This window comes from Siphateles boraxobius, unplaced genomic scaffold, assembly GCF_051911475.1.
Source record: "Siphateles boraxobius isolate OS27281-9 unplaced genomic scaffold, OSU_SipBor_1 23, whole genome shotgun sequence".
NCBI lineage: Eukaryota > Metazoa > Chordata > Actinopteri > Cypriniformes > Leuciscidae > Siphateles > Siphateles boraxobius.
The window spans coordinates 2,225,336-2,253,091 of NW_027508844.1; the positions used below are offsets into that span (position 1 = coordinate 2,225,336).

Below are 27,756 nucleotides of genomic sequence, written 5' to 3' on the forward strand. Positions count from 1 at the left end.
ATCTAGAATCTAGGGCTTCACCGCTTACCCGAGTCAGAGAACATGCCTCGTTGCCGCAGTTAGGCAGCGCGTCAGTCTCATAATCTGAAGGTCGTGAGTTCGAGCCTCACACGGGGCAGAATGGTGCTTTTTGATACACGGGACCGTGTAAATAAAGGAGCTGCTTTCTGTATTCCCTTTTATGCCTTTGTCCATTTCTTCATATGCACTGTAATTGAAATCCAGTGTTTTTTTAAGACTAATGTTGAACAAATGCAGTAATAGTATTACTCTCATATTCATGTCATATGTGTCAGTGTTGTTACAATGTTTTGTTAAGGCTTATATCATTCTTTCATTCTAATGGCATGTCTTGTTAATGCTAATGTAATTTTTTACATGACATTCCTTGAATCTTGTGTCATGACACTCCACCCCATGGCCCCAAACCCATGACATTTCATTCCAAGAAATTTCCAAGAATCCTTGCCATGAAATTCTACTGCATCTTCTTCCGGTAAACATCACAACATGTTATTTCGTGAAATTCAGTTGAATCCGATTCAATCAACATGTCCATTTTTTCTGAAATGTCATGACTTGAAATTCCAAGTGCCATAGAATCCCATACATTGTACTAAAGTGTTACTTTAAAGGTCATGTACTGCAGGTCAGTGTTACTTTAATGTTTGGTTTATTCTAGCATGAACTGATTTGCAGTGCTTTGTCAACATTACTGCATTTCTTGATAAACTTGCCAGAGGGTTAAAGACTCTAGCTTGGGCCCGCAGCCAAAGGTTAGGTTTGTCAGAAGTGAGATTCGAACCCACGCCTCCAGGGGAGACTGCAACCTGAACGCAGCGCCTTAGACCGCTCGGCCATCCTGACATGACGGCCAGTGGTGAGCAGCATTTTTGCCCCTACACGGAATGGCAGATGATCTAGAATCTAGAGCTTCACCGCTTACCCGAGTCAGAGCACATGCCTCGTTGGCGCAGTTAAGCAGCGCGTCAGTCTCATAATCTGAAGGTCGAGAGTTCGAGCCTCACACGGGGCAGAATGGTGCTTTTTGATACACGGGACCGTGTAAATAAAGGAGCTGCTTTCTGTATTCCCTTTTATGCCTTTGTCCATTTCTTCATATGCACTGTAATTGAAATCCAGTGTTTTTTTAAGACTAATGTTGAACAAATGCAGTAATAGTATTACTCTCATATTCATGTCATATGTGTCAGTGTTGTTACAATGTTTTGTTAAGGCTTATATCATTCTTTCATTCTAATGGCATGTCTTGTTAATGCTAATGTAATTTTTTACATGACATTCCTTGAATCTTGTGTCATGACACTCCACCCCATGCCCCCAAACCCATGACATTTCATTCCAAGAAATTTCCAAGAATCCTTGCCATGAAATTCTACTGCATCTTCTTCCGGTAAACATCACAACATGTTATTTCGTGAAATTCAGTTGAATCCGATTCAATCAACATGTCCATTTTTTCTGAAATGTCATGACTTGAAATTCCAAGTGCCATAGAATCCCATACATTGCACTAAAGTGTTACTTTAAAGGTCATGTACTGCAGGTCAGTGTTACTTTAATGTTTGGTTTATTCTAGCATGAACTGATTTGCAGTGCTTTGTCAACATTACTGCATTTCTTGATAAACTTGCCAGAGGGTTAAAGACTCTAGCTTGGGCCCGCAGCCAAAGGTTAGGTTTGTCAGAAGTGGGATTCGAACCCACGCCTCCAGGGGAGACTGCGACCTGAACGCAGCGCCTTAGACCGCTCGGCCATCCTGACATGACGGCCAGTGGTGAGCAGCATTTTTGCCCCTACACGGAATGGCAGATGATCTAGAATCTAGAGCTTCACCGCTTACCCGAGTCAGAGCACATGCCTCGTTGGCGCAGTTAGGCAGCGCGTCAGTCTCATAATCTGAAGGTCGAGAGTTCGAGCCTCACACGGGGCAGAATGGTGCTTTTTGATACACGGGACCGTGTAAATAAAGGAGCTGCTTTCTGTATTCCCTTTTATGCCTTTGTCCATTTCTTCATATGCACTGTAATTGAAATCCAGTGTTTTTTTAAGACTAATGTTGAACAAATGCAGTAATAGTATTACTCTCATATTCATGTCATATGTGTCAGTGTTGTTACAATGTTTTGTTAAGGCTTATATCATTCTTTCATTCTAATGGCATGTCTTGTTAATGCTAATGTAATTTTTTACATGACATTCCTTGAATCTTGTGTCATGACACTCCACCCCATGCCCCCAAACCCATGACATTTCATTCCAAGAAATTTCCAAGAATCCTTGCCATGAAATTCTACTGCATCTTCTTCCGGTAAACATCACAACATGTTATTTCGTGAAATTCAGTTGAATCCGATTCAATCAACATGTCCATTTTTTCTGAAATGTCATGACTTGAAATTCCAAGTGCCATATAATCCCATACATTGCACTAAAGTGTTACTTTAAAGGTCATGTACTGCAGGTCAGTGTTACTTTAATGTTTGGTTTATTCTAGCATGAACTGATTTGCAGTGCTTTGTCAACATTACTGCATTTCTTGATAAACTTGCCAGAGGGTTAAAGACTCTAGCTTGGGCCCGCAGCCAAAGGTTAGGTTTGTCAGAAGTGGGATTCGAACCCACGCCTCCAGGGGAGACTGCGACCTGAACGCAGCGCCTTAGACCGCTCGGCCATCCTGACATGACGGCCAGTGGTGAGCAGCATTTTTGCACGTACACGGAATGGCAGATGATCTAGAATCTAGAGCTTCACCGCTTACCCGAGTCAGAGCACATGCCTTGTTGGCGCAGTTAGGCAGCGCGTCAGTCTCATAATCTGAAGGTTTTGAGTTCGAGCCTCACACGGGGCAGAATGGTGCTTTTTGATACACGGGACCGTGTAAATAAAGGAGCTGCTTTCTGTATTCCCTTTTATGCCTTTGTCCATTTCTTCATATGCACTGTAATTGAAATCCAGTGTTTTTTTAAGACTAATGTTGAACAAATGCAGTAATAGTATTACTCTCATATTCATGTCATATGTGTCAGTGTTGTTACAATGTTTTGTTAAGGCTTATATCATTCTTTCATTCTAATGGCATGTCTTGTTAATGCTAATGTAATTTTTTACATGACATTCCTTGAATCTTGTGTCATGACACTCCACCCCATGCCCCCAAACCCATGACATTTCATTCCAAGAAATTTCCAAGAATCCTTGCCATGAAATTCTACTGCATCTTCTTCCGGTAAACATCACAACATGTTATTTCGTGAAATTCAGTTGAAATCGATTCAATCAACATGTCCATTTTTTCTGAAATGTCATGACTTGAAATTCCAAGTGCCATAGAATCCCATACATTGCACTAAAGTGTTACTTTAAAGGTCATGTACTGCAGGTCAGTGTTACTTTAATGTTTGGTTTATTCTAGCATGAACTGATTTGCAGTGCTTTGTCAACATTACTGCATTTCTTGATAAACTTGCCAGAGGGTTAAAGACTCTAGCTTGGGCCCGCAGCCAAAGGTTAGGTTTGTCAGAAGTGGGATTCGAACCCACGCCTCCAGGGGAGACTGCGACCTGAACGCAGCGCCTTAGACCGCTCGGACATCCTGACATGACGGCCAGTGGTGAGCAGCATTTTTGCACCTACACGGAATGGCAGATGATCTAGAATCTAGGGCTTCACCGCTTACCCGAATCAGAGCACATGCCTCGTTGCCGCAGTTAGGCAGCGCGTCAGTCTCATAATCTGAAGGTCGTGAGTTCGAGCCTCACACGGGGCAGAATGGTGCTTTTTGATACACGGGACCGTGTAAATAAAGGAGCTGCTTTCTGTATTCCCTTTTATGCCTTTGTCCATTTCTTCATATGCACTGTAATTGAAATCCAGTGTTTTTTTAAGACTAATGTTGAACAAATGCAGTAATAGTATTACTCTCATATTCATGTCATATGTGTCAGTGTTGTTACAATGTTTTGTTAAGGCTTATATCATTCTTTCATTCTAATGGCATGTCTTGTTAATGCTAATGTAATTTTTTACATGACATTCCTTGAATCTTGTGTCATGACACTCCACCCCATGCCCCCAAACCCATGACATTTCATTCCAAGAAATTTCCAAGAATCCTTGCCATGAAATTCTACTGCATCTTCTTCCGGTAAACATCACAACATGTTATTTCGTGAAATTCAGTTGAATCCGATTCAATCAACATGTCCATTTTTTCTGAAATGTCATGACTTGAAATTCCAAGTGCCATAGAATCCCATACATTGTACTAAAGTGTTACTTTAAAGGTCATGTACTGCAGGTCAGTGTTACTTTAATGTTTGGTTTATTCTAGCATGAACTGATTTGCAGTGCTTTGTCAACATTACTGCATTTCTTGATAAACTTGCCAGAGGGTTAAAGACTCTAGCTTGGGCCCGCAGCCAAAGGTTAGGTTTGTCAGAAGTGGGATTCGAACCCACGCCTCCAGGGGAGACTGCGACCTGAACGCAGCGCCTTAGACCGCTCGGCCATCCTGACATGACGGCCAGTTGTGAGCAGCATTTTTGCACCTACACGGAATGGCAGATGATCTAGAATCTAGGGCTTCACCGCTTACCCGAGTCAGAGCACATGCCTCGTTGGCGCAGTTAGGCAGCGCGTCAGTCTCATAATCTGAAGGTCGTGAGTTCGAGCCTCACACGGGGCAGAATGGTGCCTTTTGATACACGGGACCGTGTAAATAAAAGAGCTGCTTTCTGTATTCCCTTTTATGCCTTTGTCCATTTCTTCATATGCACTGTAATTGAAATCCAGTGTTTTTTTAAGACTAATGTTGAACAAATGCAGTAATAGTATTACTCTCATATTCATGTCATATGTGTCAGGGTTGTTACAATGTTTTGTTAAGGCTTATATCATTCTTTCATTCTAATGGCATGTCTTGTTAATGCTAATGTAATTTTTTACATGACATTCCTTGAATCTTGTGTCATGACACTCCACCCCATGCCCCCAAACCCATGACATTTCATTCCAAGAAATTTCCAAGAATCCTTGCCATGAAATTCTACTGCATCTTCTTCCGGTAAACATCACAAAATGTTATTTCGTGAAATTCAGTTGAATCCGATTCAATCAACATGTCCATTTTTTCTGAAATGTCATGACTTGAAATTCCAAGTGCCATAGAATCCCATCCATTGCACTAAAGTGTTACTTTAAAGGTCATGTACTGCAGGTCAGTGTTACTTTAATGTTTGGTTTATTCTAGCATGAACTGATTTGCAGTGCTTTGTCAACATTACTGCATTTCTTGATAAACTTGCCAGAGGGTTAAAGACTCTAGCTTGGGCCCGCAGCCAAAGGTTAGGTTTGTCAGAAGTGGGATTCGAACCCTCGCCTCCAGGGGAGACTGCGACCTGAACTCGGCCATCCTGACATGACGGCCAGTGGTGAGCAGCATTTTTGCACCTACACGGAATGGCAGATGATCTAGAATCTAGGGCTTCACCGCTTACCCGAGTCAGAGCACATGCCTCGTTGCCGCAGTTAGGCAGCGCGTCAGTCTCATAATCTGAAGGTCGTGAGTTCGAGCCTCACACGGGGCAGAATGGTGCTTTTTGATACACGGGACCGTGTAAATAAAGGAGCTGCTTTCTGTATTCCCTTTTATGCCTTTGTCCATTTCTTCATATGCACTGTAATTGAAATCCAGTGTTTTTTTAAGACTAATGTTGAACAAATGCAGTAATAGTATTACTCTCATATTCATGTCATATGTGTCAGTGTTGTTACAATGTTTTGTTAAGGCTTATATCATTCTTTCATTCTAATGGCATGTCTTGTTAATGCTAATGTAATTTTTTACATGACATTCCTTGAATCTTGTGTCATGACACTCCACCCCATGCCCCCAAACCCATGACATTTCATTCCAAGAAATTTCCAAGAATCCTTGCCATGAAATTCTACTGCATCTTCTTCCGGTAAACATCACAACATGTTATTTCGTGAAATTCAGTTGAATCCGATTCAATCAACATGTCCATTTTTTCTGAAATGTCATGACTTGAAATTCCAAGTGCCATAGAATCCCATACATTGTACTAAAGTGTTACTTTAAAGGTCATGTACTGCAGGTCAGTGTTACTTTAATGTTTGGTTTATTCTAGCATGAACTGATTTGCAGTGCTTTGTCAACATTACTGCATTTCTTGATAAACTTGCCAGAGGGTTAAAGACTCTAGCTTGGGCCCGCAGCCAAAGGTTAGGTTTGTCAGAAGTGGGATTCGAACCCACGCCTCCAGGGGAGACTGCGACCTGAACGCAGCGCCTTAGACCGCTCGGCCATCCTGACATGACGGCCAGTGGTGAGCAGCATTTTTGCACGTACACGGAATGGCAGATGATCTAGAATCTAGAGCTTCACCGCTTACCCGAGTCAGAGCACATGCCTCGTTGGCGCAGTTAGGCAGCGCGTCAGTCTCATAATCTGAAGGTCGTGAGTTCGAGCCTCACACGGGGCAGAATGGTGCTTTTTGATACACGGGACCGTGTAAATAAAGGAGCTGCTTTCTGTATTCCCTTTTATGCCTTTGTCCATTTCTTCATATGCACTGTAATTGAAATCCAGTGTTTTTTTAAGACTAATGTTGAACAAATGCAGTAATAGTATTACTCTCATATTCATGTCATATGTGTCAGTGTTGTTACAATGTTTTGTTAAGGCTTATATCATTCTTTCATTCTAATGGCATGTCTTGTTAATGCTAATGTAATTTTTTACATGACATTCCTTGAATCTTGTGTCATGACACTCCACCCCATGCCCCCAAACCCATGACATTTCATTCCAAGAAATTTCCAAGAATCCTTGCCATGAAATTCTACTGCATCTTCTTCCGGTAAACATCACAACATGTTATTTCGTGAAATTCAGTTGAATCCGATTCAATCAACATGTCCATTTTTTCTGAAATGTCATGACTTGAAATTCCAAGTGCCATAGAATCCCATACATTGCACTAAAGTGTTACTTTAAAGGTCATGTACTGCAGGTCAGTGTTACTTTAATGTTTGGTTTATTCTAGCATGAACTGATTTGCAGTGCTTTGTCAACATTACTGCATTTCTTGATAAACTTGCCAGAGGGTTAAAGACTCTAGCTTGGGCCCGCAGCCAAAGGTTAGGTTTGTCAGAAGTGGGATTCGAACCCACGCCTCCAGGGGAGACTGCGACCTGAACGCAGCGCCTTAGACCGCTCGGACATCCTGACATGACGGCCAGTGGTGAGCAGCATTTTTGAACCTACACGGAATGGCAGATGATCTAGAATCTAGGGCTTCACCGCTTACCCGAGTCAGAGCACATGCCTCGTTGGCGCAGTTAGGCAGCGCGTCAGTCTCATAATCTGAAGGTCGTGAGTTTGAGCCTCACACGGGGCAGAATGGTGCTTTTTGATACACGGGACCGTGTAAATAAAGGAGCTGCTTTCTGTATTCCCTTTTATGCCTTTGTCCATTTCTTCATATGCACTGTAATTGAAATCCAGTGTTTTTTTAAGACTAATGTTGAACAAATGCAGTAATAGTATTACTCTCATATTCATGTCATATGTGTCAGTGTTGTTACAATGTTTTGTTAAGGCTTATATCATTCTTTCATTCTAATGGCATGTCTTGTTAATGCTAATGTAATTTTTTACATGACATTCCTTGAATCTTGTGTCATGACACTCCACCCCATGCCCCCAAACCCATGACATTTCATTCCAAGAAATTTCCAAGAATCCTTGCCATGAAATTCTACTGCATCTTCTTCCGGTAAACATCACAACATGTTATTTCGTGAAATTCAGTTGAATCCGATTCAATCAACATGTCCATTTTTTCTGAAATGTCATGACTTGAAATTCCAAGTGCCATAGAATCCCATACATTGTACTAAAGTGTTACTTTAAAGGTCATGTACTGCAGGTCAGTGTTACTTTAATGTTTGGTTTATTCTAGCATGAACTGATTTGCAGTGCTTTGTCAACATTACTGCATTTCTTGATAAACTTGCCAGAGGGTTAAAGACTCTAGCTTGGGCCCGCAGCCAAAGGTTAGGTTTGTCAGAAGTGGGATTCGAACCCACGCCTCCAGGGGAGACTGCGACCTGAACGCAGCGCCTTAGACCGCTCGGACATCCTGACATGACGGCCAGTGGTGAGCAGCATTTTTGCACGTACACGGAATGGCAGATGATCTAGAATCTAGAGCTTCACCGCTTACCCGAGTCAGAGCACATGCCTTGTTGGCGCAGTTAGGCAGCGCGTCAGTCTCATAATCTGAAGGTCGTGAGTTCGAGCCTCACACGGGGCAGAATGGTGCTTTTTGATACACGGGACCGTGTAAATAAAGGAGCTGCTTTCTGTATTCCCTTTTATGCCTTTGTCCATTTCTTCATATGCACTGTAATTGAAATCCAGTGTTTTTTTAAGACTAATGTTGAACAAATGCAGTAATAGTATTACTCTCATATTCATGTCATATGTGTCAGTGTTGTTACAATGTTTTGTTAAGGCTTATATCATTCTTTCATTCTAATGGCATGTCTTGTTAATGCTAATGTAATTTTTTACATGACATTCCTTGAATCTTGTGTCATGACACTCCACCCCATGCCCCCAAACCCATGACATTTCATTCCAAGAAATTTCCAAGAATCCTTGCCATGAAATTCTACTGCATCTTCTTCCGGTAAACATCACAACATGTTATTTCGTGAAATTCAGTTGAATCCGATTCAATCAACATGTCCATTTTTTTCTGAAATGTCATGACTTGAAATTCCAAGTGCCATAGAATCCCATACATTGCACTAAAGTGTTACTTTAAAGGTCATGTACTGCAGGTCAGTGTTACTTTAATGTTTGGTTAATTCTAGCATGAACTGATTTGCAGTGCTTTGTCAACATTACTGCATTTCTTGATAAACTTGCCAGAGGGTTAAAGACTCTAGCTTGGGCCCGCAGCCAAAGGTTAGGTTTGTCAGAAGTGGGATTCGAACCCACGCCTCCAGGGGAGACTGCGACCTGAACGCAGCGCCTTAGACCGCTCGGACATCCTGACATGACGGCCAGTGGTGAGCAGCATTTTTGAACCTACACGGAATGGCAGATGATCTAGAATCTAGGGCTTCACCGCTTACCCGAGTCAGAGCACATGCCTCGTTGGCGCAGTTAGGCAGCGCGTCAGTCTCATAATCTGAAGGTCGTGAGTTTGAGCCTCACACGGGGCAGAATGGTGCTTTTTGATACACGGGACCGTGTAAATAAAGGAGCTGCTTTCTGTATTCCCTTTTATGCCTTTGTCCATTTCTTCATATGCACTGTAATTGAAATCCAGTGTTTTTTTAAGACTAATGTTGAACAAATGCAGTAATAGTATTACTCTCATATTCATGTCATATGTGTCAGTGTTGTTACAATGTTTTGTTAAGGCTTATATCATTCTTTCATTCTAATGGCATGTCTTGTTAATGCTAATGTAATTTTTTACATGACATTCCTTGAATCTTGTGTCATGACACTCCACCCCATGCCCCCAAACCCATGACATTTCATTCCAAGAAATTTCCAAGAATCCTTGCCATGAAATTCTACTGCATCTTCTTCCGGTAAACATCACAACATGTTATTTCGTAAAATTCAGTTGAATCCGATTCAATCAACATGTCCATTTTTTCTGAAATGTCATGACTTGAAATTCCAAGTGCCATAGAATCCCATACATTGCACTAAAGTGTTACTTTAAAGGTCATGTACTGCAGGTCAGTGTTACTTTAATGTTTGGTTTATTCTAGCATGAACTGATTTGCAGTGCTTTGTCAACATTACTGCATTTCTTGATAAACTTGCCAGAGGGTTAAAGACTCTAGCTTGGGCCCGCAGCCAAAGGTTAGGTTTGTCAGAAGTGGGATTCGAACCCACGCCTCCAGGGGAGACTGCGACCTGAACGCAGCGCCTTAGACCGCTGGGCCATCCTGACATGACGGCCAGTGGTGAGCAGCATTTTTGCCCCTACACGGAATGGCAGATGATCTAGAATCTAGAGCTTCACCGCTTACCCGAGTCAGAGCACATGCCTCGTTGGCGCAGTTAGGCAGCGCGTCAGTCTCATAATCTGAAGGTCGAGAGTTCGAGCCTCACACAGGGCAGAATGGTGCTTTTTGATACACGGGACCGTGTAAATAAAGGAGCTGCTTTCTGTATTCCCTTTTATGCCTTTGTCCATTTCTTCATATGCACTGTAATTGAAATCCAGTGTTTTTTTAAGACTAATGTTGAACAAATGCAGTCATAGCATTACTCTCATATTCATGTCATATGTGTCAGTGTTGTTACAATGTTTTGTTAAGGCTTATATCATTCTTTCATTCTAATGGCATGTCTTGTTAATGCTAATGTAATTTTTTACATGACATTCCTTGAATCTTGTGTCATGACACTCCACCCCATGCCCCCAAACCCATGACATTTCATTCCAAGAAATTTCCAAGAATCCTTGCCATGAAATTCTACTGCATCTTCTTCCGGTAAACATCACAACATGTTATTTCGTGAAATTCAGTTGAATCCGATTCAATCAACATGTCCATTTTTTCTGAAATGTCATGACTTGAAATTCCAAGTGCCATAGAATCCCATACATTGCACTAAAGTGTTACTTTAAAGGTCATGTACTGCAGGTCAGTGTTACTTTAATGTTTGGTTTATTCTAGCATGAACTGATTTGCAGTGCTTTGTCAACATTACTGCATTTCTTGATAAACTTGCCAGAGGGTTAAAGACTCTAGCTTGGGCCCGCAGCCAAAGGTTAGGTTTGTCAGAAGTGGGATTCGAACCCACGCCTCCAGGGGAGACTGCAACCTGAACGCAGCGCCTTAGACCGCTCGGCCATCCTAACATGACGGCCAGTGGTGAGCAGCATTTTTGAATCTAGGGCTTCACCGCTTACCCGAGTCAGAGAACATGCCTCGTTGGCGCAGTTAGGCAACGCGTCAGTCTCATAATCTGAAGGTCGTGAGTTCGAGCCTCACACGGGGCAGAATGGTGCTTTTTGATACACGGGACCGTGTAAATAAAGGAGCTGCTTTCTGTATTCCCTTTTATGCCTTTGTCCATTTCTTCATATGCACTGTAATTGAAATCCAGTGTTTTTTTAAGACTAATGTTGAACAAATGCAGTAATAGTATTACTCTCATATTCATGTCATATGTGTCAGTGTTGTTACAATGTTTGTTAAGGCTTATATCATTCTTTCATTCTAATGGCATGTCTTGTTAATGCTAATGTAATTTTTTACATGACATTCCTTGAATCTTGTGTCATGACACTCCACCCCATGCCCCCAAACCCATGACATTTCATTCCAAGAAATTTCCAAGAATCCTTGCCATGAAATTCTACTGCATCTTCTTCCGGTAAACATCACAACATGTTATTTCGTGAAATTCAGTTGAATCCGATTCAATCAACATGTCCATTTTTTCTGAAATGTCATGACTTGAAATTCCAAGTGCCATAGAATCCCATACATTGCACTAAAGTGTTACTTTAAAGGTCATGTACTGCAGGTCAGTGTTACTTTAATGTTTGGTTTATTCTAGCATGAACTGATTTGCAGTGCTTTGTCAACATTACTGCATTTCTTGATAAACTTGCCAGAGGGTTAAAGACTCTAGCTTGGGCCCGCAGCCAAAGGTTAGGTTTGTCAGAAGTGGGATTCGAACCCACGCCTCCAGGGGAGACTGCGACCTGAACGCAGCGCCTTAGACCGCTCGGCCATCCTGACATGACGGCCAGTGGTGAGCAGCATTTTTGCCCCTACACGGAATGGCAGATGATCTAGAATCTAGAGCTTCACCGCTTACCCGAGTCAGAGCACATGCCTCGTTGGCGCAGTTAGGCAGCGCGTCAGTCTCATAATCTGAAGGTCGTGAGTTCGAGCCTCACACGGGGCAGAATGGTGCTTTTTGATACACGGGACCGTGTAAATAAAGGAGCTGCTTTATGTATTCCCTTTTATGCCTTTGTCCATTTCTTCATATGCACTGTAATTGAAATCCAGTGTTTTTTTAAGACTAATGTTGAACAAATGCAGTAATAGTATTACTCTCATATTCATGTCATATGTGTCAGTGTTGTTACAATGTTTTGTTAAGGCTTATATCATTCTTTCATTCTAATGGCATGTCTTGTTAATGCTAATGTAATTTTTTACATGACATTCCTTGAATCTTGTGTCATGACACTCCACCCCATGCCCCCAAACCCATGACATTTCATTCCAAGAAATTTCCAAGAATCCTTGCCATGAAATTCTACTGCATCTTCTTCCGGTAAACATCACAACATGTTATTTCGTGAAATTCAGTTGAATCCGATTCAATCAACATGTCCATTTTTTCTGAAATGTCATGACTTGAAATTCCAAGTGCCATAGAATCCCATACATTGTACTAAAGTGTTACTTTAAAGGTCATGTACTGCAGGTCAGTGTTACTTTAATGTTTGGTTTATTCTAGCATGAACTGATTTGCAGTGCTTTGTCAACATTACTGCATTTCTTGATAAACTTGCCAGAGGGTTAAAGACTCTAGCTTGGGCCCGCAGCCAAAGGTTAGGTTTGTCAGAAGTGGGATTCGAACCCACGCCTCCAGGGGAGACTGCGACCTGAACGCAGCGCCTTAGACCGCTCGGCCATCCTGACATGACGGCCAGTGGTGAGCAGCATTTTTGCACGTACACGGAATGGCAGATGATCTAGAATCTAGAGCTTCACCGCTTACCCGAGTCAGAGCACATGCCTTGTTGGCGCAGTTAGGCAGCGCGTCAGTCTCATAATCTGAAGGTCGTGAGTTCGAGCCTCACACGGGGCAGAATGGTGCTTTTTGATACACGGGACCGTGTAAATAAAGGAGCTGCTTTCTGTATTCCCTTTTATGCCTTTGTCCATTTCTTCATATGCACTGTAATTGAAATCCAGTGTTTTTTTAAGACTAATGTTGAACAAATGCAGTAATAGTATTACTCTCATATTCATGTCATATGTGTCAGTGTTGTTACAATGTTTTGTTAAGGCTTATATCATTCTTTCATTCTAATGGCATGTCTTGTTAATGCTAATGTAATTTTTTACATGACATTCCTTGAATCTTGTGTCATGACACTCCACCCCATGCCCCCAAACCCATGACATTTCATTCCAAGAAATTTCCAAGAATCCTTGCCATGAAATTCTACTGCATCTTCTTCCGGTAAACATCACAACATGTTATTTCGTGAAATTCAGTTGAATCCGATTCAATCAACATGTCCATTTTTTCTGAAATGTCATGACTTGAAATTCCAAGTGCCATAGAATCCCATACATTGCACTAAAGTGTTACTTTAAAGGTCATGTACTGCAGGTCAGTGTTACTTTAATGTTTGGTTAATTCTAGCATGAACTGATTTGCAGTGCTTTGTCAACATTACTGCATTTCTTGATAAACTTGCCAGAGGGTTAAAGACTCTAGCTTGGGCCCGCAGCCAAAGGTTAGGTTTGTCAGAAGTGGGATTCGAACCCACGCCTCCAGGGGAGACTGCGACCTGAACGCAGCGCCTTAGACCGCTCGGACATCCTGACATGACGGCCAGTGGTGAGCAGCATTTTTGAACCTACACGGAATGGCAGATGATCTAGAATCTAGGGCTTCACCGCTTACCCGAGTCAGAGCACATGCCTCGTTGGCGCAGTTAGGCAGCGCGTCAGTCTCATAATCTGAAGGTCGTGAGTTTGAGCCTCACACGGGGCAGAATGGTGCTTTTTGATACACGGGACCGTGTAAATAAAGGAGCTGCTTTCTGTATTCCCTTTTATGCCTTTGTCCATTTCTTCATATGCACTGTAATTGAAATCCAGTGTTTTTTTAAGACTAATGTTGAACAAATGCAGTAATAGTATTACTCTCATATTCATGTCATATGTGTCAGTGTTGTTACAATGTTTTGTTAAGGCTTATATCATTCTTTCATTCTAATGGCATGTCTTGTTAATGCTAATGTAATTTTTTACATGACATTCCTTGAATCTTGTGTCATGACACTCCACCCCATGCCCCCAAACCCATGACATTTCATTCCAAGAAATTTCCAAGAATCCTTGCCATGAAATTCTACTGCATCTTCTTCCGGTAAACATCACAACATGTTATTTCGTGAAATTCAGTTGAATCCGATTCAATCAACATGTCCATTTTTTCTGAAATGTCATGACTTGAAATTCCAAGTGCCATAGAATCCCATACATTGCACTAAAGTGTTACTTTAAAGGTCATGTACTGCAGGTCAGTGTTACTTTAATGTTTGGTTTATTCTAGCATGAACTGATTTGCAGTGCTTTGTCAACATTACTGCATTTCTTGATAAACTTGCCAGAGGGTTAAAGACTCTAGCTTGGGCCCGCAGCCAAAGGTTAGGTTTGTCAGAAGTGGGATTCGAACCCACGCCTACAGGGGAGACTGCGACCTGAACGCAGCGCCTTAGACCGCTCGGCCATCCTGACATGACGGCCAGTGGTGAGCAGCATTTTTGCCCCTACACGGAATGGCAGATGATCTAGAATCTAGAGCTTCACCGCTTACCCGAGTCAGAGCACATGCCTCGTTGGCGCAGTTAGGCAGCGCGTCAGTCTCATAATCTGAAGGTCGAGAGTTCGAGCCTCACACGGGGCAGAATGGTGCTTTTTGATACACGGGACCGTGTAAATAAAGGAGCTGCTTTCTGTATTCCCTTTTATGCCTTTGTCCATTTCTTCATATGCACTGTAATTGAAATCCAGTGTTTTTTTAAGACTAATGTTGAACAAATGCAGTCATAGTATTACTCTCATATTCATGTCATATGTGTCAGTGTTGTTACAATGTTTTGTTAAGGCTTATATCATTCTTTCATTCTAATGGCATGTCTTGTTAATGCTAATGTAATTTTTTACATGACATTCCTTGAATCTTGTGTCATGACACTCCACCCCATGCCCCCAAACCCATGACATTTCATTCCAAGAAATTTCCAAGAATCCTTGCCATGAAATTCTACTGCATCTTCTTCCGGTAAACATCACAACATGTTATTTCGTGAAATTCAGTTGAATCCGATTCAATCAACATGTCCATTTTTTCTGAAATGTCATGACTTGAAATTCCAAGTGCCATAGAATCCCATACATTGCACTAAAGTGTTACTTTAAAGGTCATGTACTGCAGGTCAGTGTTACTTTAATGTTTGGTTTATTCTAGCATGAACTGATTTGCAGTGCTTTGTCAACATTACTGCATTTCTTGATAAACTTGCCAGAGGGTTAAAGACTCTAGCTTGGGCCCGCAGCCAAAGGTTAGGTTTGTCAGAAGTGGGATTCGAACCCACGCCTCCAGGGGAGACTGCAACCTGAACGCAGCGCCTTAGACCGCTCGGCCATCCTAACATGACGGCCAGTGGTGAGCAGCATTTTTGAATCTAGGGCTTCACCGCTTACCCGAGTCAGAGAACATGCCTCGTTGGCGCAGTTAGGCAGCGCGTCAGTCTCATAATCTGAAGGTCGTGAGTTCGAGCCTCACACGGGGCAGAATGGTGCTTTTTGATACACGGGACCGTGTAAATAAAGGAGCTGCTTTCTGTATTCCCTTTTATGCCTTTGTCCATTTCTTCATATGCACTGTAATTGAAATCCAGTGTTTTTTTAAGACTAATGTTGAACAAATGCAGTAATAGTATTACTCTCATATTCATGTCATATGTGTCAGTGTTGTTACAATGTTTGTTAAGGCTTATATCATTCTTTCATTCTAATGGCATGTCTTGTTAATGCTAATGTAATTTTTTACATGACATTCCTTGAATCTTGTGTCATGACACTCCACCCCATGCCCCCAAACCCATGACATTTCATTCCAAGAAATTTCCAAGAATCCTTGCCATGAAATTCTACTGCATCTTCTTCCGGTAAACATCACAACATGTTATTTCGTGAAATTCAGTTGAATCCGATTCAATCAACATGTCCATTTTTTCTGAAATGTCATGACTTGAAATTCCAAGTGCCATAGAATCCCATACATTGCACTAAAGTGTTACTTTAAAGGTCATGTACTGCAGGTCAGTGTTACTTTAATGTTTGGTTTATTCTAGCATGAACTGATTTGCAGTGCTTTGTCAACATTACTGCATTTCTTGATAAACTTGCCAGAGGGTTAAAGACTCTAGCTTGGGCCCGCAGCCAAAGGTTAGGTTTGTCAGAAGTGGGATTCGAACCCACGCCTCCAGGGGAGACTGCGACCTGAACGCAGCGCCTTAGACCGCTCGGCCATCCTGACATGACGGCCAGTGGTGAGCAGCATTTTTGAATCTAGGGCTTCACCGCTTACCCGAGTCAGAGAACATGCCTCGTTGGCGCAGTTAGGCAGCGCGTCAGTCTCATAATCTGAAGGTCGTGAGTTCGAGCCTCACACGGGGCAGAATGGTGCTTTTTGATACACGGGACCGTGTAAATAAAGGAGCTGCTTTATGTATTCCCTTTTATGCCTTTGTCCATTTCTTCATATGCACTGTAATTGAAATCCAGTGTTTTTTTAAGACTAATGTTGAACAAATGCAGTAATAGTATTACTCTCATATTCATGTCATATGTGTCAGTGTTGTTACAATGTTTTGTTAAGGCTTATATCATTCTTTCATTCTAATGGCATGTCTTGTTAATGCTAATGTAATTTTTTACATGACATTCCTTGAATCTTGTGTCATGACACTCCACCCCATGCCCCCAAACCCATGACATTTCATTCCAAGAAATTTCCAAGAATCCTTGCCATGAAATTCTACTGCATCTTCTTCCGGTAAACATCACAACATGTTATTTCGTGAAATTCAGTTGAATCCGATTCAATCAACATGTCCATTTTTTCTGAAATGTCATGACTTGAAATTCCAAGTGCCATAGAATCCCATACATTGTACTAAAGTGTTACTTTAAAGGTCATGTACTGCAGGTCAGTGTTACTTTAATGTTTGGTTTATTCTAGCATGAACTGATTTGCAGTGCTTTGTCAACATTACTGCATTTCTTGATAAACTTGCCAGAGGGTTAAAGACTCTAGCTTGGGCCCGCAGCCAAAGGTTAGGTTTGTCAGAAGTGGGATTCGAACCCACGCCTCCAGGGGAGACTGCGACCTGAACGCAGCGCCTTAGACCGCTCGGCCATCCTGACATGACGGCCAGTGGTGAGCAGCATTTTTGCACGTACACGGAATGGCAGATGATCTAGAATCTAGAGCTTCACCGCTTACCCGAGTCAGAGCACATGCCTTGTTGGCGCAGTTAGGCAGCGCGTCAGTCTCATAATCTGAAGGTCGTGAGTTCGAGCCTCACACGGGGCAGAATGGTGCTTTTTGATACACGGGACCGTGTAAATAAAGGAGCTGCTTTCTGTATTCCCTTTTATGCCTTTGTCCATTTCTTCATATGCACTGTAATTGAAATCCAGTGTTTTTTTAAGACTAATGTTGAACAAATGCAGTAATAGTATTACTCTCATATTCATGTCATATGTGTCAGTGTTGTTACAATGTTTTGTTAAGGCTTATATCATTCTTTCATTCTAATGGCATGTCTTGTTAATGCTAATGTAATTTTTTACATGACATTCCTTGAATCTTGTGTCATGACACTCCACCCCATGCCCCCAAACCCATGACATTTCATTCCAAGAAATTTCCAAGAATCCTTGCCATGAAATTCTACTGCATCTTCTTCCGGTAAACATCACAACATGTTATTTCGTGAAATTCAGTTGAATCCGATTCAATCAACATGTCCATTTTTTCTGAAATGTCATGACTTGAAATTCCAAGTGCCATAGAATCCCATACATTGCACTAAAGTGTTACTTTAAAGGTCATGTACTGCAGGTCAGTGTTACTTTAATGTTTGGTTAATTCTAGCATGAACTGATTTGCAGTGCTTTGTCAACATTACTGCATTTCTTGATAAACTTGCCAGAGGGTTAAAGACTCTAGCTTGGGCCCGCAGCCAAAGGTTAGGTTTGTCAGAAGTGGGATTCGAACCCACGCCTCCAGGGGAGACTGCGACCTGAACGCAGCGCCTTAGACCGCTCGGACATCCTGACATGACGGCCAGTGGTGAGCAGCATTTTTGAACCTACACGGAATGGCAGATGATCTAGAATCTAGGGCTTCACCGCTTACCCGAGTCAGAGCACATGCCTCGTTGGCGCAGTTAGGCAGCGCGTCAGTCTCATAATCTGAAGGTCGTGAGTTTGAGCCTCACACGGGGCAGAATGGTGCTTTTTGATACACGGGACCGTGTAAATAAAGGAGCTGCTTTCTGTATTCCCTTTTATGCCTTTGTCCATTTCTTCATATGCACTGTAATTGAAATCCAGTGTTTTTTTAAGACTAATGTTGAACAAATGCAGTAATAGTATTACTCTCATATTCATGTCATATGTGTCAGTGTTGTTACAATGTTTTGTTAAGGCTTATATCATTCTTTCATTCTAATGGCATGTCTTGTTAATGCTAATGTAATTTTTTACATGACATTCCTTGAATCTTGTGTCATGACACTCCACCCCATGCCCCCAAACCCATGACATTTCATTCCAAGAAATTTCCAAGAATCCTTGCCATGAAATTCTACTGCATCTTCTTCCGGTAAACATCACAACATGTTATTTCGTGAAATTCAGTTGAATCCGATTCAATCAACATGTCCATTTTTTCTGAAATGTCATGACTTGAAATTCCAAGTGCCATAGAATCCCATACATTGCACTAAAGTGTTACTTTAAAGGTCATGTACTGCAGGTCAGTGTTACTTTAATGTTTGGTTTATTCTAGCATGAACTGATTTGCAGTGCTTTGTCAACATTACTGCATTTCTTGATAAACTTGCCAGAGGGTTAAAGACTCTAGCTTGGGCCCGCAGCCAAAGGTTAGGTTTGTCAGAAGTGGGATTCGAACCCACGCCTACAGGGGAGACTGCGACCTGAACGCAGCGCCTTAGACCGCTCGGCCATCCTGACATGACGGCCAGTGGTGAGCAGCATTTTTGCCCCTACACGGAATGGCAGATGATCTAGAATCTAGAGCTTCACCGCTTACCCGAGTCAGAGCACATGCCTCGTTGGCGCAGTTAGGCAGCGCGTCAGTCTCATAATCTGAAGGTCGAGAGTTCGAGCCTCACACGGGGCAGAATGGTGCTTTTTGATACACGGGACCGTGTAAATAAAGGAGCTGCTTTCTGTATTCCCTTTTATGCCTTTGTCCATTTCTTCATATGCACTGTAATTGAAATCCAGTGTTTTTTTAAGACTAATGTTGAACAAATGCAGTCATAGTATTACTCTCATATTCATGTCATATGTGTCAGTGTTGTTACAATGTTTTGTTAAGGCTTATATCATTCTTTCATTCTAATGGCATGTCTTGTTAATGCTAATGTAATTTTTTACATGACATTCCTTGAATCTTGTGTCATGACACTCCACCCCATGCCCCCAAACCCATGACATTTCATTCCAAGAAATTTCCAAGAATCCTTGCCATGAAATTCTACTGCATCTTCTTCCGGTAAACATCACAACATGTTATTTCGTGAAATTCAGTTGAATCCGATTCAATCAACATGTCCATTTTTTCTGAAATGTCATGACTTGAAATTCCAAGTGCCATAGAATCCCATACATTGCACTAAAGTGTTACTTTAAAGGTCATGTACTGCAGGTCAGTGTTACTTTAATGTTTGGTTTATTCTAGCATGAACTGATTTGCAGTGCTTTGTCAACATTACTGCATTTCTTGATAAACTTGCCAGAGGGTTAAAGACTCTAGCTTGGGCCCGCAGCCAAAGGTTAGGTTTGTCAGAAGTGGGATTCGAACCCACGCCTCCAGGGGAGACTGCAACCTGAACGCAGCGCCTTAGACCGCTCGGCCATCCTAACATGACGGCCAGTGGTGAGCAGCATTTTTGAATCTAGGGCTTCACCGCTTACCCGAGTCAGAGAACATGCCTCGTTGGCGCAGTTAGGCAGCGCGTCAGTCTCATAATCTGAAGGTCGTGAGTTCGAGCCTCACACGGGGCAGAATGGTGCTTTTTGATACACGGGACCGTGTAAATAAAGGAGCTGCTTTCTGTATTCCCTTTTATGCCTTTGTCCATTTCTTCATATGCACTGTAATTGAAATCCAGTGTTTTTTTAAGACTAATGTTGAACAAATGCAGTAATAGTATTACTCTCATATTCATGTCATATGTGTCAGTGTTGTTACAATGTTTGTTAAGGCTTATATCATTCTTTCATTCTAATGGCATGTCTTGTTAATGCTAATGTAATTTTTTACATGACATTCCTTGAATCTTGTGTCATGACACTCCACCCCATGCCCCCAAACCCATGACATTTCATTCCAAGAAATTTCCAAGAATCCTTGCCATGAAATTCTACTGCATCTTCTTCCGGTAAACATCACAACATGTTATTTCGTGAAATTCAGTTGAATCCGATTCAATCAACATGTCCATTTTTTCTGAAATGTCATGACTTGAAATTCCAAGTGCCATAGAATCCCATACATTGCACTAAAGTGTTACTTTAAAGGTCATGTACTGCAGGTCAGTGTTACTTTAATGTTTGGTTTATTCTAGCATGAACTGATTTGCAGTGCTTTGTCAACATTACTGCATTTCTTGATAAACTTGCCAGAGGGTTAAAGACTCTAGCTTGGGCCCGCAGCCAAAGGTTAGGTTTGTCAGAAGTGGGATTCGAACCCACGCCTCCAGGGGAGACTGCGACCTGAACGCAGCGCCTTAGACCGCTCGGCCATCCTGACATGACGGCCAGTGGTGAGCAGCATTTTTGAATCTAGGGCTTCACCGCTTACCCGAGTCAGAGAACATGCCTCGTTGGCGCAGTTAGGCAGCGCGTCAGTCTCATAATCTGAAGGTCGTGAGTTCGAGCCTCACACGGGGCAGAATGGTGCTTTTTGATACACGGGACCGTGTAAATAAAGGAGCTGCTTTATGTATTCCCTTTTATGCCTTTGTCCATTTCTTCATATGCACTGTAATTGAAATCCAGTGTTTTTTTAAGACTAATGTTGAACAAATGCAGTAATAGTATTACTCTCATATTCATGTCATATGTGTCAGTGTTGTTACAATGTTTTGTTAAGGCTTATATCATTCTTTCATTCTAATGGCATGTCTTGTTAATGCTAATGTAATTTTTTACATGACATTCCTTGAATCTTGTGTCATGACACTCCACCCCATGCCCCCAAACCCATGACATTTCATTCCAAGAAATTTCCAAGAATCCTTGCCATGAAATTCTACTGCATCTTCTTCCGGTAAACATCACAACATGTTATTTCGTGAAATTCAGTTGAATCCGATTCAATCAACATGTCCATTTTTTCTGAAATGTCATGACTTGAAATTCCAAGTGCCATAGAATCCCATACATTGCACTAAAGTGTTACTTTAAAGGTCATGTACTGCAGGTCAGTGTTACTTTAATGTTTGGTTTATTCTAGCATGAACTGATTTGCAGTGCTTTGTCAACATTACTGCATTTCTTGATAAACTTGCCAGAGGGTTAAAGACTCTAGCTTGGGCCCGCAGCCAAAGGTTAGGTTTGTCAGAAGTGAGATTCGAACCCACGCCTCCAGGGGAGACTGCGACCTGAACGCAGCGCCTTAGACCGCTCGGCCATCCTGACATGACGGCCAGTTGTGAGCAGCATTTTTGCACCTACACGGAATGGCAGATGATCTAGAATCTAGGGCTTCACCGCTTACCCGAGTCAGAGCACATGCCTCGATGGCGCAGTTAGGCAGCGCGTCAGTCTCATAATCTGAAGGTCGTGAGTTCGAGCCTCACACGGGGCAGAATGGTGCTTTTTGATACACGGGACCGTGTAAATAAAGGAGCTGCTTTCTGTATTCCCTTTTATGCCTTTGTCCATTTCTTCATATGCACTGTAATTGAAATCCAGTGTTTTTTTAAGACTAATGTTGAACAAATGCAGTAATAGTATTACTCTCATATTCATGTCATATGTGTCAGTGTTGTTACAATGTTTTGTTAAGGCTTATATCATTCTTTCATTCTAATGGCATGTCTTGTTAATGCTAATGTAATTTTTTACATGACATTCCTTGAATCTTGTGTCATGACACTCCACCCCATGCCCCCAAACCCATGACATTTCATTCCAAGAAATTTCCAAGAATCCTTGCCATGAAATTCTACTGCATCTTCTTCCGGTAAACATCACAACATGTTATTTCGTGAAATTCAGTTGAATCCGATTCAATCAACATGTCCATTTTTTCTGAAATGTCATGACTTGAAATTCCAAGTGCCATAGAATCCCATACATTGCACTAAAGTGTTACTTTAAAGGTCATGTACTGCAGGTCAGTGTTACTTTAATGTTTGGTTTATTCTAGCATGAACTGATTTGCAGTGCTTTGTCAACATTACTGCATTTCTTGATAAACTTGCCAGAGGGTTAAAGACTCTAGCTTGGGCCCGCAGCCAAAGGTTAGGTTTGTCAGAAGTGAGATTCGAACCCACGCCTCCAGGGGAGACTGCGACCTGAACGCAGCGCCTTAGACCGCTCGGCCATCCTGACATGACGGCCAGTTGTGAGCAGCATTTTTGCACCTACACGGAATGGCAGATGATCTAGAATCTAGGGCTTCACCGCTTACCCGAGTCAGAGCACATGCCTCGTTGACGCAGTTAGGCAGCGCGTCAGTCTCATAATCTGAAGGTCGTGAGTTCGAGCCTCACACGGGGCAGAATGTTGCTTTTTGATACACGGGACCGTGTAAATAAAGGAGCTGCTTTCTGTATTCCCTTTTATGCCTTTGTCCATTTCTTCATATGCACTGTAATTGAAATCCAGTGTTTTTTTAAGACTAATGTTGAACAAATGCAGTAATAGTATTACTCTCATATTCATGTCATATGTGTCAGTGTTGTTACAATGTTTTGTTAAGGCTTATATCATTCTTTCATTCTAATGGCATGTCTTGTTAATGCTAATGTAATTTTTTACATGACATTCCTTGAATCTTGTGTCATGACACACCACCCCATGCCCCCAAACCCATGACATTTCATTCCAAGAAATTTCCAAGAATCCTTGCCATGAAATTCTACTGCATCTTCTTCCGGTAAACATCACAACATGTTATTTCGTGAAATTCAGTTGAATCCGATTCAATCAACATGTCCATTTTTTCTGAAATGTCATGACTTGAAATTCCAAGTGCCATAGAATCCCATACATTGCACTAAAGTGTTACTTTAAAGGTCATGTACTGCAGGTCAGTGTTACTTTAATGTTTGGTTTATTCTAGCATGAACTGATTTGCAGTGCTTTGTCAACATTACTGCATTTCTTGATAAACTTGCCAGAGGGTTAAAGACTCTAGCTTGGGCCCGCAGCCAAAGGTTAGGTTTGTCAGAAGTGAGATTCGAACCCACGCCTCCAGGGGAGACTGCGACCTGAACGCAGCGCCTTAGACCGCTCGGCCATCCTGACATGACGGCCAGTGGTGAGCAGCATTTTTGCCCCTACACGGAATGGCAGATGATCTAGAATCTAGAGCTTCACCGCTTACCCGAGTCAGAGCACATGCCTCGTTGGCGCAGTTAGGCAGCGCGTCAGTCTCATAATCTGAAGGTCGAGAGTTCGAGCCTCACACGGGGCAGAATGGTGCTTTTTGATACACGGGACCGTGTAAATAAAGGAGCTGCTTTCTGTATTCCCTTTTATGCCTTTGTCCATTTCTTCATATGCACTGTAATTGAAATCCAGTGTTTTTTTAAGACTAATGTTGAACAAATGCAGTAATAGTATTACTCTCATATTCATGTCATATGTGTCAGTGTTGTTACAATGTTTTGTTAAGGCTTATATCATTCTTTCATTCTAATGGCATGTCTTGTTAATGCTAATGTAATTTTTTACATGACATTCCTTGAATCTTGTGTCATGACACTCCACCCCATGCCCCCAAACCCATGACATTTCATTCCAAGAAATTTCCAAGAATCCTTGCCATGAAATTCTACTGCATCTTCTTCCGGTAAACATCACAACATGTTATTTCGTGAAATTCAGTTGAATCCGATTCAATCAACATGTCCATTTTTTCTGAAATGTCATGACTTGAAATTCCAAGTGCCATAGAATCCCATACATTGCACTAAAGTGTTACTTTAAAGGTCATGTACTGCAGGTCAGTGTTACTTTAATGTTTGGTTTATTCTAGCATGAACTGATTTGCAGTGCTTTGTCAACATTACTGCATTTCTTGATAAACTTGCCAGAGGGTTAAAGACTCTAGCTTGGGCCCGCAGCCAAAGGTTAGGTTTGTCAGAAGTGGGATTCGAACCCACGCCTCCAGGGGAGACTGCGACCTGAACGCAGCGCCTTAGACCGCTCGGCCATCCTGACATGACGGCCAGTGGTGAGCAGCATTTTTGCCCCTACACGGAATGGCAGATGATCTAGAATCTAGAGCTTCACCGCTTACCCGAGTCAGAGCACATGCCTCGTTGGCGCAGTTAGGCAGCGCGTCAGTCTCATAATCTGAAGGTCGAGAGTTCGAGCCTCACACGGGGCAGAATGGTGCTTTTTGATACACGGGACCGTGTAAATAAAGGAGCTGCTTTCTGTATTCCCTTTTATGCCTTTGTCCATTTCTTCATATGCACTGTAATTGAAATCCAGTGTTTTTTTAAGACTAATGTTGAACAAATGCAGTAATAGTATTACTCTCATATTCATGTCATATGTGTCAGTGTTGTTACAATGTTTTGTTAAGGCTTATATCATTCTTTCATTCTAATGGCATGTCTTGTTAATGCTAATGTAATTTTTTACATGACATTCCTTGAATCTTGTGTCATGACACTCCACCCCATGCCCCCAAACCCATGACATTTCATTCCAAGAAATTTCCAAGAATCCTTGCCATGAAATTCTACTGCATCTTCTTCCGGTAAACATCACAACATGTTATTTCGTGAAATTCAGTTGAATCCGATTCAATCAACATGTCCATTTTTTCTGAAATGTCATGACTTGAAATTCCAAGTGCCATAGAATCCCATACATTGCACTAAAGTGTTACTTTAAAGGTCATGTACTGCAGGTCAGTGTTACTTTAATGTTTGGTTTATTCTAGCATGAACTGATTTGCAGTGCTTTGTCAACATTACTGCATTTCTTGATAAACTTGCCAGAGGGTTAAAGACTCTAGCTTGGGCCCGCAGCCAAAGGTTAGGTTTGTCAGAAGTGGGATTCGAACCCACGCCTCCAGGGGAGACTGCGACCTGAACGCAGCGCCTTAGACCGCTCGGCCATCCTGACATGACGGCCAGTGGTGAGCAGCATTTTTGAATCTAGGGCTTCACCGCTTACCCGAGTCAGAGAACATGCCTCGTTGGCGCAGTTAGGCAGCGCGTCAGTCTCATAATCTGAAGGTCGTGAGTTCGAGCCTCACACGGGGCAGAATGGTGCTTTTTGATACACGGGACCGTGTAAATAAAGGAGCTGCTTTCTGTATTCCCTTTTATGCCTTTGTCCATTTCTTCACATCAAGAATCAAGAATCAAGAATTTTTATTGCCAAGTAGTGTTGTGCACATACAAGGAATTTGCTTTGGTAATAAGGTGTTACCGAGGCTGCTATATTCAGCGCCAACTTGAGAAAAACAAAAAAACAGCATGACATGAGGAGAGGTGAGGAGAAAAAAAAGGCGACCCCCAGACTATGCTCCTGTAAGGAGAACAGTCTGGGAACAGGAAAAAACACCTCAGCAACATTAGCAAATAAACAGTACACTCTACAAACAAGACATTGCAACATGGTGGGGAGTGGGGGATGGAGGTAGTCCAGCCCAGGCAGGCAGCATCCGGTCCTGCAGCCATTATGGCGCTGGTCACAGACCCGCCTGTCAGACTGGGGGTACGAAGCGGCGAAGGCGTGGGATGGGGTGTGGGTTAGGTGCATATCTGTGTATGTGTAAGTTCATGTGTGTGTAGGCCTGGAGAGAGTCGCTAAGCCAGCACCATAATCTAGGAGCCTCAGTCCGCAGGATTGTCATAGCGATACACAGCAAGTTGCCATGGAGACAACCTTGATCATGTCCCAGGCAGAGTCAACAATCAGCAGGTGTCTGAGGAGTCGGGGAAGGAATGCAAGAGCGGCTCACTGCAGTGCTCTTCCGGGAGAGTTGTTGTTCCAACAGCGGCCTTGGCCAAGGCCAGTGCTGGTAGGGGGGTGCCGAAACAGATAAGATTGGGATTGTTTGGTCTTCGGGCGAGTAGCCGCATTCAATTTATGCAGGCTATTCTCCTGGTCCGTTTTGGTCTCTGAAACGATCCATTTGCCTTTGCAAAGCTGTGAGCTTCTCCATGATGTTATCCATATTGTGGTTCATAGACCCAGTCTGAGTGCAGACAGCTCTGCCCACCGCTTCAATCATCACGGGCAGCCTTGCGGGGCTTTTGACAGCTGTCACCGTCTCCTTAGTTCCTCGGTAAACCAGGGCAATGCCTAATCCAATCAGCAGAAGACCTGTTATCATGGTGCCGAATAGGTAGATATCTTCAACGTCCTCCACGGAAAGAGCCGCCAGACACACGACCCGCCACCTCTCCCACGCGTCCATCGTGTAGCCAGCTGCGAACGTCCCGGCAGGGCAGTCAGGTTCCCCCGAACCCAAGCTTCTCGTCGAGAAGATGGTGTCAATTGCGTTGAGAGACCAGTTGATCAAATCCATAATTTCTTGGTTTTGGAGAGCAGTGTAGCGAGGGTCTCTCAAAGTACAAGACAGTAGACGTGACGAGAGAAGCAAAGCAGGAGAGGCGAGGGGAGGGAGAGGGAGAGAAAATGCGACCGCCTTCGTTGAGAGCCAAGAGGGATGAGTGCACTGTAATTGAAATCCAGTGTTTTTTTAAGACTAATGTTGAACAAATGCAGTAATAGTATTACTCTCATATTCATGTCATATGTGTCAGTGTTGTTACAATGTTTTGTTAAGGCTTATATCATTCTTTCATTCTAATGGCATGTCTTGTTAATGCTAATGTAATTTTTTACATGACATTCCTTGAATCTTGTGTCATGACACTCCACCCCATGCCCCCAAACCCATGACATTTCATTCCAAGAAATTTCCAAGAATCCTTGCCATGAAATTCTACTGCATCTTCTTCCGGTAAACATCACAACATGTTATTTCGTGAAATTCAGTTGAATCCGATTCAATCAACATGTCCATTTTTTCTGAAATGTCATGACTTGAAATTCCAAGTGCCATAGAATCCCATACATTGCACTAAAGTGTTACTTTAAAGGTCATGTACTGCAGGTCAGTGTTACTTTAATGTTTGGTTTATTCTAGCATGAACTGATTTGCAGTGCTTTGTCAACATTACTGCATTTCTTGATAAACTTGCCAGAGGGTTAAAGACTCTAGCTTGGGCCCGCAGCCAAAGGTTAGGTTTGTCAGAAGTGAGATTCGAACCCACGCCTCCAGGGGAGACTGCGACCTGAACGCAGCGCCTTAGACCGCTCGGCCATCCTGACATGACGGCCAGTTGTGAGCAGCATTTTTGCACCTACACG

The 27,756-nt window shown here is 42.4% G+C and overlaps 54 non-coding genes across 54 annotated transcripts; 26 read left to right on the top strand and 28 right to left on the bottom strand.

The window, feature by feature from the left end:
* Positions 1-44: 44 nt before the first annotated feature.
* trnam-cau (transfer RNA methionine (anticodon CAU)) lies at positions 45-118 on the top strand. The gene has a single exon. It is a non-coding gene; the product is annotated as a tRNA-Met (tRNA).
* Positions 119-784: 666 nt separating this feature from the next.
* trnal-cag (transfer RNA leucine (anticodon CAG)) lies at positions 785-867 on the bottom strand. The gene has a single exon. It is a non-coding gene; the product is annotated as a tRNA-Leu (tRNA).
* An 835-nt stretch (positions 868-1,702) lies between these two features.
* trnal-cag (transfer RNA leucine (anticodon CAG)) lies at positions 1,703-1,785 on the bottom strand. The gene has a single exon. It is a non-coding gene; the product is annotated as a tRNA-Leu (tRNA).
* Positions 1,786-1,880: 95 nt separating this feature from the next.
* trnam-cau (transfer RNA methionine (anticodon CAU)) lies at positions 1,881-1,954 on the top strand. The gene has a single exon. It is a non-coding gene; the product is annotated as a tRNA-Met (tRNA).
* Positions 1,955-2,620: 666 nt separating this feature from the next.
* Positions 2,621-2,703, bottom strand: trnal-cag (transfer RNA leucine (anticodon CAG)). Its single transcript has one exon. It is a non-coding gene; the product is annotated as a tRNA-Leu (tRNA).
* Positions 2,704-3,538: 835 nt separating this feature from the next.
* trnal-cag (transfer RNA leucine (anticodon CAG)) lies at positions 3,539-3,621 on the bottom strand. Its single transcript has one exon. It is a non-coding gene; the product is annotated as a tRNA-Leu (tRNA).
* Positions 3,622-3,716: 95 nt separating this feature from the next.
* On the top strand, positions 3,717-3,790 carry trnam-cau (transfer RNA methionine (anticodon CAU)). The gene has a single exon. It is a non-coding gene; the product is annotated as a tRNA-Met (tRNA).
* A 666-nt stretch (positions 3,791-4,456) lies between these two features.
* On the bottom strand, positions 4,457-4,539 carry trnal-cag (transfer RNA leucine (anticodon CAG)). The gene has a single exon. It is a non-coding gene; the product is annotated as a tRNA-Leu (tRNA).
* Positions 4,540-4,634: 95 nt separating this feature from the next.
* trnam-cau (transfer RNA methionine (anticodon CAU)) lies at positions 4,635-4,708 on the top strand. The gene has a single exon. It is a non-coding gene; the product is annotated as a tRNA-Met (tRNA).
* An 827-nt stretch (positions 4,709-5,535) lies between these two features.
* trnam-cau (transfer RNA methionine (anticodon CAU)) lies at positions 5,536-5,609 on the top strand. Its single transcript has one exon. It is a non-coding gene; the product is annotated as a tRNA-Met (tRNA).
* A 666-nt stretch (positions 5,610-6,275) lies between these two features.
* On the bottom strand, positions 6,276-6,358 carry trnal-cag (transfer RNA leucine (anticodon CAG)). The gene has a single exon. It is a non-coding gene; the product is annotated as a tRNA-Leu (tRNA).
* A 95-nt stretch (positions 6,359-6,453) lies between these two features.
* Positions 6,454-6,527, top strand: trnam-cau (transfer RNA methionine (anticodon CAU)). The gene has a single exon. It is a non-coding gene; the product is annotated as a tRNA-Met (tRNA).
* A 666-nt stretch (positions 6,528-7,193) lies between these two features.
* Positions 7,194-7,276, bottom strand: trnal-cag (transfer RNA leucine (anticodon CAG)). Its single transcript has one exon. It is a non-coding gene; the product is annotated as a tRNA-Leu (tRNA).
* A 95-nt stretch (positions 7,277-7,371) lies between these two features.
* trnam-cau (transfer RNA methionine (anticodon CAU)) lies at positions 7,372-7,445 on the top strand. Its single transcript has one exon. It is a non-coding gene; the product is annotated as a tRNA-Met (tRNA).
* A 666-nt stretch (positions 7,446-8,111) lies between these two features.
* Positions 8,112-8,194, bottom strand: trnal-cag (transfer RNA leucine (anticodon CAG)). The gene has a single exon. It is a non-coding gene; the product is annotated as a tRNA-Leu (tRNA).
* Positions 8,195-8,289: 95 nt separating this feature from the next.
* Positions 8,290-8,363, top strand: trnam-cau (transfer RNA methionine (anticodon CAU)). Its single transcript has one exon. It is a non-coding gene; the product is annotated as a tRNA-Met (tRNA).
* Positions 8,364-9,030: 667 nt separating this feature from the next.
* Positions 9,031-9,113, bottom strand: trnal-cag (transfer RNA leucine (anticodon CAG)). Its single transcript has one exon. It is a non-coding gene; the product is annotated as a tRNA-Leu (tRNA).
* Positions 9,114-9,208: 95 nt separating this feature from the next.
* trnam-cau (transfer RNA methionine (anticodon CAU)) lies at positions 9,209-9,282 on the top strand. Its single transcript has one exon. It is a non-coding gene; the product is annotated as a tRNA-Met (tRNA).
* A 666-nt stretch (positions 9,283-9,948) lies between these two features.
* Positions 9,949-10,031, bottom strand: trnal-cag (transfer RNA leucine (anticodon CAG)). Its single transcript has one exon. It is a non-coding gene; the product is annotated as a tRNA-Leu (tRNA).
* An 835-nt stretch (positions 10,032-10,866) lies between these two features.
* On the bottom strand, positions 10,867-10,949 carry trnal-cag (transfer RNA leucine (anticodon CAG)). Its single transcript has one exon. It is a non-coding gene; the product is annotated as a tRNA-Leu (tRNA).
* Positions 10,950-11,016: 67 nt separating this feature from the next.
* Positions 11,017-11,090, top strand: trnam-cau (transfer RNA methionine (anticodon CAU)). The gene has a single exon. It is a non-coding gene; the product is annotated as a tRNA-Met (tRNA).
* Positions 11,091-11,755: 665 nt separating this feature from the next.
* trnal-cag (transfer RNA leucine (anticodon CAG)) lies at positions 11,756-11,838 on the bottom strand. The gene has a single exon. It is a non-coding gene; the product is annotated as a tRNA-Leu (tRNA).
* Positions 11,839-11,933: 95 nt separating this feature from the next.
* On the top strand, positions 11,934-12,007 carry trnam-cau (transfer RNA methionine (anticodon CAU)). Its single transcript has one exon. It is a non-coding gene; the product is annotated as a tRNA-Met (tRNA).
* A 666-nt stretch (positions 12,008-12,673) lies between these two features.
* trnal-cag (transfer RNA leucine (anticodon CAG)) lies at positions 12,674-12,756 on the bottom strand. Its single transcript has one exon. It is a non-coding gene; the product is annotated as a tRNA-Leu (tRNA).
* A 95-nt stretch (positions 12,757-12,851) lies between these two features.
* Positions 12,852-12,925, top strand: trnam-cau (transfer RNA methionine (anticodon CAU)). Its single transcript has one exon. It is a non-coding gene; the product is annotated as a tRNA-Met (tRNA).
* Positions 12,926-13,591: 666 nt separating this feature from the next.
* Positions 13,592-13,674, bottom strand: trnal-cag (transfer RNA leucine (anticodon CAG)). The gene has a single exon. It is a non-coding gene; the product is annotated as a tRNA-Leu (tRNA).
* Positions 13,675-13,769: 95 nt separating this feature from the next.
* On the top strand, positions 13,770-13,843 carry trnam-cau (transfer RNA methionine (anticodon CAU)). Its single transcript has one exon. It is a non-coding gene; the product is annotated as a tRNA-Met (tRNA).
* Positions 13,844-14,509: 666 nt separating this feature from the next.
* Positions 14,510-14,592, bottom strand: trnal-cag (transfer RNA leucine (anticodon CAG)). Its single transcript has one exon. It is a non-coding gene; the product is annotated as a tRNA-Leu (tRNA).
* A 95-nt stretch (positions 14,593-14,687) lies between these two features.
* Positions 14,688-14,761, top strand: trnam-cau (transfer RNA methionine (anticodon CAU)). Its single transcript has one exon. It is a non-coding gene; the product is annotated as a tRNA-Met (tRNA).
* A 666-nt stretch (positions 14,762-15,427) lies between these two features.
* trnal-cag (transfer RNA leucine (anticodon CAG)) lies at positions 15,428-15,510 on the bottom strand. Its single transcript has one exon. It is a non-coding gene; the product is annotated as a tRNA-Leu (tRNA).
* A 67-nt stretch (positions 15,511-15,577) lies between these two features.
* trnam-cau (transfer RNA methionine (anticodon CAU)) lies at positions 15,578-15,651 on the top strand. Its single transcript has one exon. It is a non-coding gene; the product is annotated as a tRNA-Met (tRNA).
* A 665-nt stretch (positions 15,652-16,316) lies between these two features.
* trnal-cag (transfer RNA leucine (anticodon CAG)) lies at positions 16,317-16,399 on the bottom strand. The gene has a single exon. It is a non-coding gene; the product is annotated as a tRNA-Leu (tRNA).
* A 67-nt stretch (positions 16,400-16,466) lies between these two features.
* Positions 16,467-16,540, top strand: trnam-cau (transfer RNA methionine (anticodon CAU)). The gene has a single exon. It is a non-coding gene; the product is annotated as a tRNA-Met (tRNA).
* A 666-nt stretch (positions 16,541-17,206) lies between these two features.
* On the bottom strand, positions 17,207-17,289 carry trnal-cag (transfer RNA leucine (anticodon CAG)). Its single transcript has one exon. It is a non-coding gene; the product is annotated as a tRNA-Leu (tRNA).
* A 95-nt stretch (positions 17,290-17,384) lies between these two features.
* Positions 17,385-17,458, top strand: trnam-cau (transfer RNA methionine (anticodon CAU)). Its single transcript has one exon. It is a non-coding gene; the product is annotated as a tRNA-Met (tRNA).
* A 666-nt stretch (positions 17,459-18,124) lies between these two features.
* trnal-cag (transfer RNA leucine (anticodon CAG)) lies at positions 18,125-18,207 on the bottom strand. The gene has a single exon. It is a non-coding gene; the product is annotated as a tRNA-Leu (tRNA).
* A 95-nt stretch (positions 18,208-18,302) lies between these two features.
* On the top strand, positions 18,303-18,376 carry trnam-cau (transfer RNA methionine (anticodon CAU)). Its single transcript has one exon. It is a non-coding gene; the product is annotated as a tRNA-Met (tRNA).
* Positions 18,377-19,042: 666 nt separating this feature from the next.
* Positions 19,043-19,125, bottom strand: trnal-cag (transfer RNA leucine (anticodon CAG)). The gene has a single exon. It is a non-coding gene; the product is annotated as a tRNA-Leu (tRNA).
* Positions 19,126-19,220: 95 nt separating this feature from the next.
* Positions 19,221-19,294, top strand: trnam-cau (transfer RNA methionine (anticodon CAU)). Its single transcript has one exon. It is a non-coding gene; the product is annotated as a tRNA-Met (tRNA).
* Positions 19,295-19,960: 666 nt separating this feature from the next.
* Positions 19,961-20,043, bottom strand: trnal-cag (transfer RNA leucine (anticodon CAG)). Its single transcript has one exon. It is a non-coding gene; the product is annotated as a tRNA-Leu (tRNA).
* Positions 20,044-20,110: 67 nt separating this feature from the next.
* Positions 20,111-20,184, top strand: trnam-cau (transfer RNA methionine (anticodon CAU)). Its single transcript has one exon. It is a non-coding gene; the product is annotated as a tRNA-Met (tRNA).
* A 665-nt stretch (positions 20,185-20,849) lies between these two features.
* On the bottom strand, positions 20,850-20,932 carry trnal-cag (transfer RNA leucine (anticodon CAG)). Its single transcript has one exon. It is a non-coding gene; the product is annotated as a tRNA-Leu (tRNA).
* Positions 20,933-20,999: 67 nt separating this feature from the next.
* trnam-cau (transfer RNA methionine (anticodon CAU)) lies at positions 21,000-21,073 on the top strand. Its single transcript has one exon. It is a non-coding gene; the product is annotated as a tRNA-Met (tRNA).
* Positions 21,074-21,739: 666 nt separating this feature from the next.
* On the bottom strand, positions 21,740-21,822 carry trnal-cag (transfer RNA leucine (anticodon CAG)). The gene has a single exon. It is a non-coding gene; the product is annotated as a tRNA-Leu (tRNA).
* Positions 21,823-21,917: 95 nt separating this feature from the next.
* On the top strand, positions 21,918-21,991 carry trnam-cau (transfer RNA methionine (anticodon CAU)). Its single transcript has one exon. It is a non-coding gene; the product is annotated as a tRNA-Met (tRNA).
* A 666-nt stretch (positions 21,992-22,657) lies between these two features.
* Positions 22,658-22,740, bottom strand: trnal-cag (transfer RNA leucine (anticodon CAG)). Its single transcript has one exon. It is a non-coding gene; the product is annotated as a tRNA-Leu (tRNA).
* Positions 22,741-22,835: 95 nt separating this feature from the next.
* trnam-cau (transfer RNA methionine (anticodon CAU)) lies at positions 22,836-22,909 on the top strand. The gene has a single exon. It is a non-coding gene; the product is annotated as a tRNA-Met (tRNA).
* A 666-nt stretch (positions 22,910-23,575) lies between these two features.
* On the bottom strand, positions 23,576-23,658 carry trnal-cag (transfer RNA leucine (anticodon CAG)). The gene has a single exon. It is a non-coding gene; the product is annotated as a tRNA-Leu (tRNA).
* A 95-nt stretch (positions 23,659-23,753) lies between these two features.
* trnam-cau (transfer RNA methionine (anticodon CAU)) lies at positions 23,754-23,827 on the top strand. The gene has a single exon. It is a non-coding gene; the product is annotated as a tRNA-Met (tRNA).
* A 666-nt stretch (positions 23,828-24,493) lies between these two features.
* On the bottom strand, positions 24,494-24,576 carry trnal-cag (transfer RNA leucine (anticodon CAG)). Its single transcript has one exon. It is a non-coding gene; the product is annotated as a tRNA-Leu (tRNA).
* A 95-nt stretch (positions 24,577-24,671) lies between these two features.
* trnam-cau (transfer RNA methionine (anticodon CAU)) lies at positions 24,672-24,745 on the top strand. Its single transcript has one exon. It is a non-coding gene; the product is annotated as a tRNA-Met (tRNA).
* A 666-nt stretch (positions 24,746-25,411) lies between these two features.
* trnal-cag (transfer RNA leucine (anticodon CAG)) lies at positions 25,412-25,494 on the bottom strand. Its single transcript has one exon. It is a non-coding gene; the product is annotated as a tRNA-Leu (tRNA).
* Positions 25,495-25,561: 67 nt separating this feature from the next.
* On the top strand, positions 25,562-25,635 carry trnam-cau (transfer RNA methionine (anticodon CAU)). The gene has a single exon. It is a non-coding gene; the product is annotated as a tRNA-Met (tRNA).
* A 1,999-nt stretch (positions 25,636-27,634) lies between these two features.
* Positions 27,635-27,717, bottom strand: trnal-cag (transfer RNA leucine (anticodon CAG)). The gene has a single exon. It is a non-coding gene; the product is annotated as a tRNA-Leu (tRNA).
* Between the last annotated feature and the right edge of the window lie 39 nt (positions 27,718-27,756).